The sequence below is a fragment of the Bubalus bubalis genome, chromosome 4, assembly GCF_019923935.1.
Source record: "Bubalus bubalis isolate 160015118507 breed Murrah chromosome 4, NDDB_SH_1, whole genome shotgun sequence".
In the NCBI taxonomy this organism is placed as follows: Eukaryota; Metazoa; Chordata; class Mammalia; order Artiodactyla; family Bovidae; genus Bubalus; species Bubalus bubalis.
In genome coordinates this window covers 61,648,879-61,659,341 of record NC_059160.1, presented here as the reverse complement: position 1 = coordinate 61,659,341, position 10,463 = coordinate 61,648,879, and positions in this window count along the sequence as shown.

Genomic DNA, 10,463 nt, shown 5'->3' with positions numbered 1-10,463 from the left:
ATAGTGGTCTCTGTAGTTGGAGCGTTTCACTGGCATCCTCCACTCACACAAGATGAAGATTTTCTCAAGAGAAAGCCTGTCTCCCCATGAGCCCAGGGAGTCTTTACCCTGGAACTACAGAGCTAACAGTAGTTTAAATGGTTAGGAAAGAATCTTTTTCTGTTGTTGGGACAATAGATATTCAATTGTTTCTGGCAGAAGAACATATGTATAGAACAGTCTTATGGACTCTGAGAGAGAGGGAGAGGGTGGGAAGATTTGGGAGAATGGCATTGAGACATGTAAAATATCATGTATGAAACGAGTTGCCAGTCCAGGTTCGGTGCACGATACTGGATGCTTGGGGCTGGTGCACTGGGACGACCCAGAGGGATGGTGTGGGGAGGGAGGAGGGAGGAGGGTTCAGGATGGGGAACACATGTATACCTGTGGCGGATTCATTTTGATATTTGGCAAAACTAATACAATTATGTAAAGTTTAAAAAATAAAATAAAATTAAAAAATATATATATTGAGCAAATTTTCAATTATGTGCAACAAACAAACATGTCCTTGGTGGATTTATTTTAACATTATCAATGAATCTCTGGTGTAGTAGACTTTGGGGATAGAGGAGGAAATACAGATCTGGGAAAAATGTCCTCAGAGAGGCAGGTGTAAGTAACATTAGCACCAGAAGCAGTTCAGGTATGCAATAATAAGTATCAGATTACAAGACAAAAAGCAACCATGTGTTATTTTATTTCAACAGTATGTTAGGCATTTGTAATATGATACAGACAATTTTTCCAATTTATTAATCCTATAAAGCTGTACTTAATGTTTAGTGTCAGTATAAATATTCAGATAATAATAGAGAAAAATATTTTATCAAAAGAAAAAGCAAAGTGATAACTTACACTGATCATTTTCAGAAATACCTCCCAGGTATTTATATCTATTTTTTTTTTTTTTACTTTACAATATTGTATTGGTTTTGCCATACATCAACATGAATCCACCACGGGTGCACACATGTTCCCAAGGCTGAACCCCCCTCCCACCTCCCTCCCCATACCATCCCTCTGGGTCATCCCAGTGCACCAGCCCCAAGCATCCTGTATCCTGCATCAAACCTGGACTGGCAATTCGTTTCTTATATGATGTTATACATGTTTCAATGCCATTCTCCCAAATCATCCCCCCCAACCCCCCCACTCTCCCACAGACTCCAAAAGACTGTTCTATACATCTATGTCTCTTTTGCTGTCTCGCATACAGGGTTGTCGTTACCATCTTTTAAATTCCATATATATGTGTTAGTATGCTGTATTGGTGATTTTCTTTCTGGCTTACTTCACTCTGTATAATAGGCTCCAGTTTCATCCACCTCATTAACACTGATTCAAAAGTATTCTTTTTAATGGCTGAGTGATACTCCATTGTGTATATGTACCACAGCTTTCTTATCCATTCATCTGCTGATGGACATCTAGGTTGCTTCCATGTCCTGGCTATTATAAACAGTGCTGCGATGAACATTGGGGTACACGTGTCTCTTTCAATTCTGGTTTCCTTGGTGTGTATGCTCAGCAATGGGATTGCTGGGGCCTATGGCAGTTCTATTTCCCGTTTTTTTAAGGAATCTCCACACTGTTCTCCATAGTGGCTGTACTAGTTTGCATTCCCACCAACAGTGTAAGAGGGTTCCCTTTTCTCCACATCCTCTCCAGCATTTATTGCTTGTAGACTTTTGGATCGCAGCAATTCTGACTGGCGTGAAATGGTATCTTATTGTGGTTTTGATTTGCATTTCTCGGATATTGAGTGATGTTGAGCAACTTTTCATGGTTTTGTTAGCCATTTGTATGTTTTCTTTGGAGAAATGTCTATTTAGTTCTTTGGCCCATTTTTTGATTGAGTCATTTATTTTTCTGGAATTGAGCTGTAGGAGTTGCTTGTACATATTTGAGATTAGTTGTTTGTCAGTTGCTTCATTTGCTATTATTTTCTCCCATTCTGAAGGCTGTCTTTTCGCCTTGCTTATAGTTTCTTTTGTTGTGCAGAAGCTTTTAATTTTAATTAGGTCCCATTTGTTTATTTTTGCTTTTATTTCCAATACTCTGGGAGGTGGGTCATAGAGGATCCTGCTGTGATGTATGTCGGAGAGTGTTTTGCCTATGTTCTCCTCTAAGAGTTTTATAGTTTCTGGTCTTACGTTTAGATCTTTAATCCATTTTGAGTTTATTTTTGTGTATGGTGTTAGAAAGTGTTCTAGTTTTATTCTTTTACAAGTGGTTGACCAGTTTTCCCAGCACCACTTGTTAGAGATTGTCTTTTCTCCATTGTATATTCTTGCCTCCTTTGTTAAAGATAAGGTGTCCATAGGTGCGTGGGTTTATCTCTGGGCTTTTTATTTTGTTCCATTGATTTATGTTTCTGTCTTTGTGCCAGGGCCATCCTGCCCTGATGACTGTGGTTTTGTAGTAGAGCCTGAAGTCAGGCAGGTTGATTCCTCCAGTTCCATTTTTCTTTCTCAAGATTGCTTTGGCTATTCGAGGTTTTTTGTATTTCCATACAAATTGTGACAATATTTGTTCTAGCTCTGTGAAAAATACTGTGGTCGCTTGATAGGGATTGCATTGAATCTATAGATTGCTTTGGGTGGTATACTCATTTTCACTATATTGATTCTTCCCATCCATGAACATGGTATATTTCTCCATCTATTAGTGTCCTCTTTGATTTCTTTAACCAGTGTTTTATAGTTTTCTATATATAGGTCTTTAGTTTTTTAGGTAGATATATTCCTAAGTATTTTATTCATTTCTTTGCAATGGTGAATGGGATTGTTTCCTTTATTTATCTTTCTATTTTCTCATTATTAGTGTATAGGAATGCAAGGGATTTCTGTGTGTTGATTTTATATCTTGCAACTTTACTATATTCATTGATTAGTTCTAGTAATTTTCTGGTGGAATCTTTAGGGTTTTCTATGTAGAGGGTCATGTCATCTGCAAACAGTGAGAGTTTTACGTCTTCTTTTCCAATTTTGATTCCTTTTATTTCTTTTTCTGCTCTGATTGCCCTGGTCAAAACTTACAAAACTATTTTGGATAGTAGTGGTCAAAGAGGGCACCCTTGTCTTGTTCCTGACTTTAGAGGAAATGCTTTCAATTTTTCACTATTGAGAATACTGTTTGCTGTGGGTTTGTCGTATATAGCTTTTATTATCTTGAGGTATGTTTCTTCTATTCCTGCTTTCTGGAGAGTTTTTATCATAAATGGATGCTGAATTTTGTCAAAGGCTTTCTCTGCATCTATTGAGATAATCATATGGCTTTTATTTTTCAATTTGTTAATGTGGTTATTACACTGATTGATTTGCGGATATTGAAGAATCCTTGCATCCCTGGGATAAAGCCCACTTGGTCATGGTGTATGATCTTTTTAATGTGTTGTTGGATTCTGATTGCTAGAATTTTGTTAAGGATTTTTGCATCTATGTTCATCAGTGATATTGGCCTGTAGTTTTCTTTTTTTTTGGGATCTTTGTCAGGTTTTGGTATTAGGGTGATGGTGGCCTCATAGAATGAGTTTGGAAGTTTACCATCCTCTGCAATTTTCTGGAAGAGTTTGAGTAGGATAGGTGTTAGCTCTTCTCTAAATTTTTGGTATAATTCAGCTGTGAAGCCGTCTGGACCTGGGTTTTTGTTTGCTGGAAGATTTTGATTACAGTTTCAATTTCCGTGCTTGTGATGGGTGTGTTAAGATTTTCTATCTCTTCCTGGTTCAGTTTTGGAAAGTTGTTCTTTTCTAAGAATTTGTCCATTTCTTCCACGTTGTCCATTTTATTGGCATATAATTGCTGATAGTAGTCTCTTATGATCCTTCATTATATCTCTTTTGTTTTTGTATCACATAGGGCTTTTTGAAAAATTGAAGTAGAGTTGATTTACAATGTTGTGTTTATTTCTGCTTTATAACAAAGTATTTCAGTTATACATACACATATATTATTTTTTATATTCTTTCCACTGTGGTTTTTCACAGGAGATTGAATATAGTTTCTTCTATAATACAGTGGTATAGTATTATTTATACATTCTATTTCTACTTATTTGTTCCTGCTAACCCCAAATATCCACTCCATTCCTATTAATGCCCCTCATATCAACCACAAGTCTGTTCTCTATGTCTGTGAGTTTGTTTCTGATGTACAGATAAGTATATTTGTGTCATATTTTAGATTTACCATGTAAGTGATATCATATGTATTGGCATTCCTTTTCTGCTTTACTTACTCTGATAATCTCTAATTGCATCCATGTTGCTGCAAATGAAATGATTCATTTTTTTAAGGCTAACATTCCATTCTATATATATACCATATCTTCTTCATTCATTCATTTATTGGTGGACATTTAGGTTGTATCTCAAGGGTCTTTTTATATCTATATTTATGATATTATTTTATTTCATTAAAATTAATAAGTATTTTTGCATTTATGCTTACATATATTTTATATTCATAATTATATATTTTAATTTTTAGTTTGCTTTATTTTGTTGTTTTGTCACTAGTTTGTGTCCAATTTTTTGTGACCCCATAAACTGCAGCACACCAGGCTTTCATGTCTTTTGCTAACTTGCAGAGTTTGCTCAAAACAATGTCCACTGAATCAATGATGCCATCCAACCATCTTGTCCTCTGTTGCCCCCTTCACTTCTGACCCTCAATCTTTCTCAGTATCAAGGTCTTTTCTAATTAGTTGACTCTTCACTTCAGGCGGCCAAAGCATTGCAGTTTCAGCTTCAGCATCAGTCCTTTCAATGAATATTCAAGGTTGATTTCCTTTAGGATTGAGTGGTTTGATCTCCTCTCTGTCCAAGGGGCTCTCAAGAGTCTTCTCCAGTACCACACTTTGAAAGCATCAATTCTTTGGTGCTCAGCCTTCATTATGGTCCAACTCTTACATCTATACATGACTACTGGAAAAACAATAGCTTTGCCTATACGGACCTTTGTCAGCAAGTAATGTCTCCACTTTCTAATATGCTGTCTAGGTTGGTCATAGCATGCCTGAGGTCAGGGGAGGCGGCCAAGAGGAGCAACCCCACCTCCAAGAGGCAGTGGCTGCATGGGCGCAGGAGGGCCAAGAGGAGCTACTCCATGTTAAAGATCAGGAGGGGTGTCTGTGAGGAGATACCCCTCATCCAAGGTAAGGAGCAGCAGCTGTGCTTTGCTGGAGCAGCTGTGAAGAGATACCCCAAGTCTAAGGTAAGAGAAATCCAAGTAAGACGATAGGTGTTGTGAGAGGGCATCAGAGGACGACACACTGAAACCAAAATCACAGAAAACTAGTCAATCTGATAACATGGACATCAGCCTTGTCTAACTCAATGAAACTAGGCATGCTCTGTGGGGTCACCCAGGACGGGGGGGTCATGGTGGAGATATCTGACAAAATGTGGTCCACTGGAGAAGGGAATGGCAAACCACTTCAGTATTCTTGCCTTGAGAACCACATGAACAATATGAAAAGCAAAATGATAGGATACTGAAAGAGGAACTCCCCGCGTTGGTAGGTGCCTGATATGATACTGGAGATCAGTGGAGAAATAACTCCAGAAAGAAAGAAGGGATGGGGCCAAAGCAAAAACAATACCCACCTGTGGATGTGACTGGTGATAGAAGCAAGGTCTGATGCTGTAAAGAGCAATACTGCATAGGAATCTGAAATATCGGGTCCATGAATCAAGGCAAAATGGGAGTGGACAAACAGGAGATGGCAAGAGTGCACGTCAACATTCTAGGAATCAGTGAACTGAAATGGACTGGAATGGGGGAATTTAACTCAGATGACCATTATATCTACTACTGTGGGTAAGAATCCCTTAGAAGAAATGGAGTAGCCATCATGGTCAACAAAAGAGTCTGAAATGCAGTACTTGGATGCAATCTCAAAAACGACAGAATGATCTCTGTTCGTTTCCAAGGCAAACCATTCAATATCATGGTAATCCAATCCATTGCCCCAACCAGTAACGCTGAAGAAGCTGAAGTTGAACAGTTCTATGAAGACCTAAAGACCTTTTAGAACTAACACCCCCAAAATATGTCCTTTTCATTATAGGGGACTGGAATGTAAAAGTAGGAAGTCAAGAAACACCTGGAGTACAGGCAAATTTGGCCATGGAATATGGAATGACGCAGGGACAGGCTAATAGAGTTTTGCCAAGAGAACACACTGGTCGCAGCAAACACCCTCTTCCAACAACACAAGAGAAGACTCTACACATGGACATCACCAGATGGTCAACACCAAAATCGAATTGATTATATTCTTTGCAGCCAAAGATGGAGAAGCTCTATACAGTCAGCAAAAACAAGACCAGGAGCTGACTGTGGCTCAGATCATGAACTCCTTATTGCCAAATTCAGACTTAAATTGAAGAAAGGAGGGAAAACCTCTAGACCATTCAGGTATGACGAAAATCAAATCCCTTATGATTATACAGTGGAAGTGAGAAATAGATTTAAGGGACTAGATCTGATAGAGAGATGCCTGATGAACTATGGATGGAGTTTTGTGACACTGTATGGGAGACAGGGATCAAGACCATCCAAATGGAAAAGAAATGCAAAAAAGCAAAATGGCTGTCTGGGCAGGCCTTACAAATAGCTGTGAAAAGAAGACAAGCGAAAAGCAAAGGAGAAAAGGAAAGATATAAGCATCTGAATGCAGAGTTCCAAAGAATAGCAAGAAGAGTAAGAAAGCTTTCTTCAGCGATCAATGCAAAGAAATAGAGGAAAACAACAGAATGGGAAAGACTAGAGATCTCTTCACGAAAATTAGAGATACCAAGGGAACATTTCATGTAAAGATGAGCTCGATAAAGGGCAGAAATGGTATGGACCTAACAGAAGCAGAAGATATTAAGAAGAGGTGGCAAGAATACACAGAAGAACTGTACAAAAAAGATCTTCACGTCCCAGATAATCACGATGGTGTGATCACTGACCTAGAGCCAGACATCCTGGAATGTGAAGTCAAGTGGGCCTTAGAAAGCATCACTACAAACAAAGCTAGTGGAGGTGATGGAATTCCAGTTGAGCTATTCCAAATCCTGAAAGATGATGCTATGAAAGTGCTGCACTCAATATGCCAGCAAATTTGGAAAACTCAGCAGTGGTCACAGCACTGGAAAAAGTCAGTTTTCATTCCACTCCCCAAAAAAGGCAATGCCAGAGAATGCTCAAACTACCGCACAATTGCACTCATCTCACACGCTAGTAAAGCAATGCTCAAAATTCTCCAAGCCAAGCTTCATCAATACGTGAACCGTGAACTGCTTGATGTTCAAGCTGGTTTTAGAAAAGGCAGAGGAACCAGAGATCAAATTGCCAACATCCGCTGGATCATGGAAAAAGCAAGAGAGTTCCAGAAAAACATCTATTACTGCTTTATTGACTATGGCAAAGCCTTTGACTGTGTAGATCACAATAAACTGTGGAAAATTCTGAAAGAGATGGGAATACCAGACCACCTGACCTGCCTCTTGAGAAACCTAAAAAGGAAACCTATATGTAGTCAGGAAGCAACAGTTAGAACTGGACATGGAACAACAGACTGGTTCCAAATAGGAAAAGGATTACATCAAGGCTGTATATGGTCACCCTGCTTATTTAACTTATATGCAGAGTACACCATGAGAAACTTTGGGCTGGAAGAAGCACAAGCTGGAATCAAGATTGCTGGGAGAAATATCAGTAACCTCAGATGACACCACCCTTATGGCAGAAAGTGAGGAGGAGCTAAAAAGCCTCTTGATGAAAATGAAAGAGGAGAGTGAAAAATTTTGCTTAAAGCTCAACATTCAGAAAACAAAGATCATTCCATCTGGTCCAATCACTTCATGGGAAATAGATGGGGAAACAGTAGAAGCAGTGTCAGACTTAAGTTTTGGGGGCTCCAAAATCACTGCAGATGATGATTGTAGCCATGAAATTAAAAGACGCTTACTCCTTGGAAGGAAAGTTGTGACCAACCTAGATAGCATATTGAAAAGCAGAGATATTACTTTGCCATCAAAGGTTCGTCTAGTCAAGGCTATTGTTTTTCCAGTGGTCATGTATGAATGTGAGAGTTGGACTGTGAAGAAAGATGAGTGCCGAAAAATTGATGCTTTTGAACTGTGGTCTTGGAGAAGACTCTTGAGAGTCCCTTGGACTGCAAGGAGATCCAACCAGTCTATTCTAAAGGAGATCAGTCCTGGGTGTTCATTGGAAGGACTGATGCTGAAGCTGAAACTCCAATACTTTGGCTATCTCATGTGAAGTGTTGACTCATTGGAAATGATCCTGATGCTGGGAAATATTGACGGCAGGAGGAAAAGAGGACAAGAGAGGATGAGATGGCTGGATGGCATCACCTACTCGATGGACATGAGTTTGGGTAAACTCCTGGATATGGTGATGGACAGGGAGGCCTGGCATGCTGCAATTCATGGGGTCACAAAGATTCGGACATGACTGAGGGACTGAACTGAACTGAATTGAAGAACCTATGATATGGCTGGTTATGCTGTAGATACTAAGAATAAAAAGAGTGAAGAGATATCTGACCCATCTCTAATGGATGTATATATTTTGAATGAGACTAATCCTTTCAAATTTCCTTTTTCTGTGACCAAATATCATTAGAAATAATTATTTGCTTTTTGATCATGGTTTAGTAGTTAAGTTATGTCCGACTCTTATGACCCCATAGACTGTAGCCTGCCAGGCCCCTCTGTCTATGGGATTCTCTAGGCAAAAATACTGGAGCGTGTAGCCATTCCCTTTTCTTCTTTTCTTCTTTCTGGATCTATACAAATTAATGTAATGCCATCCTTGAGTTTACGTATATATGTTTGATAGGTTTCACAAATCAAGGAACTTAAATGGTGAATGAAGAAACAAAGTGGTTACCAAAGAAGAACATATTAATACTTATTTTAATGGAAGATTATGGCTTCAGTTGACTGTGTAATTTTCATCATCCCCAAGATGAAATCAAACGTACAAATGGTCTCAGATATATGCACAAATGCCCCTTTCATGAGGACATACACATTCACAGAGAGTATTGTGCAGTGTATAGTGCTCTCTGAGTTGCCAACTGACCCTCATTAAGATTCTTTTCCACTTAGACCTAGAAAACAATGTCTTATATCTTATATATAAGCTGAAATTAAAAATAATTTATTTTAAATGTCTGAGAATATAAAGTGATTCTGAGAAGATTTGATAGTGATAATTTCTGATTTCTCTCAACAAAAGCAGATTTTTCACAGTGAATGTAATGAATGCTTTATTATCTCAGACTCTTATGGATGTACAGGAGCCCTATGTTTGGATAAATATAGAGTCCTTACTGACTAAAGCTCAAACATGATTAATGAATATAATATGCAGTAAATTTTGACAAAACACCTGACAGAGGCAGCAATGGGAAGTGGGTCTTTGGAAAATGTAGAATGCAATGACTTTATTAGACACATTCTAAGTGCAAAACTATAATTTTCTGATGCAAAGAGACTCTTGAATCTACAGATAACACAGTGTTAAGAAAACACAACAAGGTTGCTTTATGTCTATGTTTTCAATGTGAAAATATTTACATTTGTATGTTTACATATGCACATGAAAAAAATGCAAAAATGCAAAATGGCTGTCTGAGGAGGCCTTACAAATAGCTGTGAAAAGAAGAGAGTGCTACTGTTACTGACAAGTCCCTTCTGTCGTGTCCGACTCTATACGACCCCCTCGACGGCAGCCCACCAGGCTCCCCCAGCCCTGGGATTCTCCAGGCAAGAACACTGGAGTAGGTTGCCATTTCCTTTCCAATGCATGAAAGGGAAATATGAAAGTGAAGTTGCTCAGTCATGTCCGACTCTACGCGACCCCATGGACTGCAGCCTACCAGGCTCCTCTGACCATGGGATTTTCCAGACGAGAATATTGGAGTGGGTTGCCATTGCCTAAAGCAAAGGAGAAAAGGAAAGATATACCCATTTGAATGCAGAGTTCCAAAGAATAGCAAGGAGAGGTAAGAATGCCTTCCTCAGTGATCAGTGTAAAGAAATAGAGGAAAACACTAGAACGGGAAAGACTAGAGATCTCTTCAAGAAAATTAGAGATACCAAGGGAACATTTCATGCAAAGATGGGCACAATAAAGGACAGAAATGGTATGGACCTAACAGAAGCAGAAGATATTAAGAAGAGGTGGCAAGAATACACAGAGCTATACAAAAAAGATCTTCATAATCCAGATAATCACAATGTTGTGATCACTGACCTAGAGCCAGACATCCTGGAATGTGAAGTCAAGTGGGCCTTAGGAAGCATCATTATGAACAAAGTTAGTGGAGGTGATGGAATTGCAGCTGAGCTATTTCAAATCCTAATAGATGATGCTGTGAAAGTGCTGCGCTCA